The sequence below is a fragment of the Python bivittatus genome, unplaced genomic scaffold, assembly GCF_059951505.1.
Source record: "Python bivittatus isolate LINGU-HERP-01145 unplaced genomic scaffold, Pbiv_v1 ctg000080_np1212, whole genome shotgun sequence".
Classification (NCBI taxonomy): domain Eukaryota; kingdom Metazoa; phylum Chordata; class Lepidosauria; order Squamata; family Pythonidae; genus Python; species Python bivittatus.
Window position 1 is genome coordinate 418778 of NW_028277035.1, and position 4863 is coordinate 423640.

A 4863-nucleotide genomic window follows, 5' to 3' on the forward strand; every position below is an offset into this window, starting at 1 on the left:
CATGATGATCACCAAGCTCCGGAAAGATCCCACCGTGACATCCTATGCGAGCTGCTGCGCTTCGACGAGCCTAGAGCAGGAGCAAGCCGCCGCGTTCTCGTTTCTATGGCAATCGCCTTCCTCAACCCAGTACCTCCCTTGCGCTCCCAGTCCCAGGCAGAGGAAAGTCACGCCCCCGGAGGACGGGAGCGCTTCCAGAGAGCTCGCGCACGCGACCTGGGCCTCAGCGCTCGCTGTGTACAGCTGGTGTGTCCCTCGCAATCGGGCCGCGGGCTTCTACAGCCCATTCTCTCCTATGTTTCTCGATGCTTGTTACCTGTCAGCCAAGCTAATTTGAAACACAAGTTTAGCATTGGTTTCTCCTCAGATTGTATAATTTTTACCCTTTTGCTGAAAAAAAATAGACCACCTGACATGTATCAGGTACAAAGGAGGGGTTGCATCAAGCTGTTGGGAACAGTCCTTCCCGCGTCACCCATACCCCCTTAGCTCCCACCACTGATTACTTGGGCAATTTGTTCCTGGGGATCTGGCAGGCAGTTCAGCTGAGGCCTTACTGCCTGGGGGTTGAGGGCCTTGGATTAGATTGTTCCTATGCATGCTCTCACTGTCTGTCAACCACAGGGGACTCCTGGGGAGATGAAATGACAAAAGAGATTCCCAGCACCTCATTGGAAAAAGTTGAGGGAATCTAATCGAACGCGTGTAAGGGCCCACTACATTAAGGATTATATCATCACAATAACAGCACTTATTTTTCTACCCTTATTATGTCTGCAGATGGCTGGCCTGCAAGCCCATTTAAGGAGATCTGTAAGAGGGAGGGAGAAATCACAAGAACAACTTCAGGGCCACTGTGAGGAATACTCTAACAGATGGAGTCACTTAGATCCTCTAGGTCATTGGTTCTCAATGGGGGCGGTGGGAGGATGCTGAGGGGCGGTGAACTTGTTTTGGGCGGTAGAGGGGCGATGAGCATGTTTTGGCATTCAAACTTAATTTTAAAACTCCCCCAAAAAATTATTAAATCGATTATCCGGTTTACACCATTTGTACCAGCAATAAAACAAACTTATGCGACAGCTGCCCTCACGCACTTCTAAGAATGGTGAGACGAACTTGTATTCTAGGTAGGATGACCTTGAAGAACTCGACACTACAATTCTTCTCCGATCCCAACCAGCACAGTGCATGCGTCAGCTGTTTTCCCGCGCGATTAATCGCAGTGCGTGCGTTGAGCATCCTTTCAATATGAATGTTTGATTTGACCCGTGTTTCTTGAGTTGCTTTTCGTTTGCTTCATTTTTTTTTTTGCATTAGTCATTTTAATTTTAATAAAAGGAATGCAATTACCTTCCAGGGCAAAAGTATCAAGTTAAATCGAACAAATTTGGTGTGTAAGTCTACTGAAAAAAATTACTTAAAATTTTTGCCTTTTATAATTCAGTAACTCCCCCCCCCAAAGGGTGGCGTTGAAAAATTTTCCGCTCCTTAGGGGGGCGGCAGCTTCAAAAAGGTTGAGAATCACTGCTCTAGGTCTTGTTACTTAAGAAGTATTTGATCCTGTAATTCCTGAGAAAGTGGGCCATTGTCGTTTAGATCGAGGGGTTTCAAACTTTTTCAAGCCACAGAACTTGTTCATTAAAAAAAATCCCAGAATGCTCAATCAAGAGGGGTGGGGTTGACAAGCCCCATCCATTTCACTGTACCTTAGAAAAATTGCTATGGATGTTCCTGAAGAGCAGATGGCTGAGTGAACTGATCAGTTTGAATGCCTACCAGTATTTTGTTTCATAAAGCATGTAAAGCATGTACAAAATCACATACTGTAGTAATAAATATAATTATTATCTGGACTGATGGACTTCAGACCCTGGCTAAGTTCCATTAAGACATAACTTCTCCTCCAGCATCAATCTAAGCCTCAATCAGACTATGCAACAGGTTTCTGGACAATTCTGAAAGACTACTCAGGTGCTATACAGGCAATCCTCATTATTTGAGGGTTCTGCATTTGCAAATCTGCTTATCTGCGGAAATGCTTTTGTCACCCCAAAATCAGCCATTGTGGCGCTGTTGCATTTATTCACAGGCATGCGGAACAGCAAACCATTGGAATCGCCCAATGCACACATTCCCAGCTGAGGTTTCAGCATTTGCTAATTCGGTACTGTATTTGCAGCATTTTCACAGAACATAACTACCAAGAATAATGAGAATTGCCCAAGACACATGCTTATGTATGTCCAATTTCCATTCAGAATACATCACATTGTTTACATTCAAGCCCTACAATACAAAACTGCATATGTTCAGATCCCTTCAATGCAGGCAACTAAGGGATTTAAATCAGGCATTTCTCAAACTATATCCGATAAAGTCAGAAACAAATAATCACCAGTTTCCAGAAACAATCTGTTAGATTAGAAAATAAACCCAGAAGAGATAGTGATTTATCAGTGATAGTGATAGTGATTTGAGAGTAATTTGTCCTTTATATTTTGCAGTGAAAAATATCATGAATGATCTACAGCCATGCCTGGACAATGTTGTTGTTGTTGTTATTTTATCCCACCTTTTTTATACATACAATCCTCCTGCCTATTTTTCCCACAACAACCACCCTGTGAGGTGGGTTGGGCTGAGGGAGAGTGACTGGCCCAAAGTCACTAGCCAGCTTTCATGCATAAGGGAGGCCTAGAACTCACTGCCTCTTGGTTTCTAGGCCAGCACCTTCACCACTACACCAAACCAGAAGTATATACGGTAAGTATATTTCCCTTACATACTTACATACCTCCCTTACAGTGTTTGAACAGCAGCTTTACAAACTGGCGAGAACAGTGCTGTAATGATCGAGTTATCAAAATAAAATCATGCAGCAGATCAAGATACCAGCTTTGCTCCTCTGCTTGGCAACAGTAATCAGGGCAATGTTCATTTTCCAATGAGGTGTAGACTGTAACCTGTGAGCAACACCCCACTCCATTTTATTTTGGACAAAATGGCAAGTATATGAAAATGAATAGACACAAATGAGTAAAGAGTGACAATGACTGGTACGGTAAGGAACAAAAATTAATTAGGAGATCTAACACAACTTGGATTAAGCACCACAAATAATCACCAGTATATCAGTACAAGAATAACTGTCAGATCTACTGTTTTGTTAAGGATCACTATCCATAAGGCAATTTCACTCACCGGTTTTTTTACCATCCCCCCCCCAATACACAATAGTTGTGTATAAATATTGCTCCTTCATCTGGCTTGCATACAATGCACATGAGGGAGATCTTCAAAAGCGGCTATAACAACACATATAGATACCACAAGGCTTTATGTTGTTTTTAACTGAATAACTCTGCTGATACTATCAACCAGTACTGACTGTTCAACTGATCACAAGCATGGTTGAAGTGGCATATTTAAAGAAAGAATGTGAATGAGTATGTAAAGCATTGGATGCAGAATAAGTTTGACTGCTTTACTTAACAGCAAAATCTCTTTATATAATCCAGGCCCAGCCAGCCTAGGCCAAACTTTGTGAAGCTAGCCTTTCTCACAGACATAAAGACCAACACTTAGAAATACATACCAAGCTAAACTCAGTTCCACTTTACATATTTCTACCTTACACACATACAGGCTTCTCAAGAGACATTTTTCACAGGTGTCTACCCTTCTTCATATACACCCAGGAAGGCCAATTCGCACACCACTTCATGGAGGCTCATGCCTGCAGGTTCTTCATGTACAAACCCTTCAAAAAGTTCACACAAGCTTCACTCAGCTGTCTAAACAGTTCCTACAAACTTCCCACAAATCCCAAAGCACTATTTCTCTCTCTCATTTGCTCAAGCCTGTACGTGTGTGTGATGCTGCCTTTCCTTCTCCCACCTTTGTTGTCAGCCGCAAGCTTCTTTGGTTTGGAGGCAGCCATCTTCTTCTTACAGAAGAGGAGGAGAATGTGCTAGTAACGGCCTTCCTCCACTGCTGAGTTGGTCCTCACCCCCGACCCGAGTTAGCAGGAAACTAACCAACAGTGGGAAATGTGCAGTCCCTACAGTATTGCCAATTCCTATCCTGCCACTATGATATCCTTCCCAAGTCACTGCAATCACCTCACTTCCCTCTAAAGCGGGGGGCGGAGGGGGCGGGGGGGCAAAGCCCAATAGATTGTACACGGCTTGAAGTTGCTTTTGGATGCTGTCACAAAAGGGTGGGAAATGCTATTTTAAGATTGCTACAATTAACACAACTTAAGGTTGTCTCACTCATGGGCTGAGGAAGAGGACAACATCATGGGGAGACCACAGAAACAAGACGTTGCTGGGGTATGAATGTGACACGAAGAAGTGCAAGAACTATGTCTGTATTAAAATGCAAATTGCCCTGACTCCAGGGCCTAGAAATCTCAGAGTGTTATACATATGCAAAGAATGGTCATAAATTCATGAAGGGCAGAAAATCTGAAATATCCTGGATATATTTTTAAGTGATCTAAACTAGAAGAAGAAAAAAGACGCATTCTCATTAGACAGAAGTATATCAATAATTTCCTAATTTTTCCCTAAGAATTGGCCATCTTATAGTACCCACTACATAGATGTACATACTTTGCCAAGCTTTATGGGATTGGGACAAATTTATGTATTTACTTAATAATGAAACCCTGTTTTATCTGTTTGACTTATATAAGCCTTTCCAAGCCTGTATAATAGAAGGTTGTTTTCAAGGGATTAATTGAAACCAGGTTCCTTTCTGTTGTATGTTTTCACCAATAGATGTTCTCTGTTTTCATATATATATATATATATATACACACACATACATACACACACATTCATACATATACACACA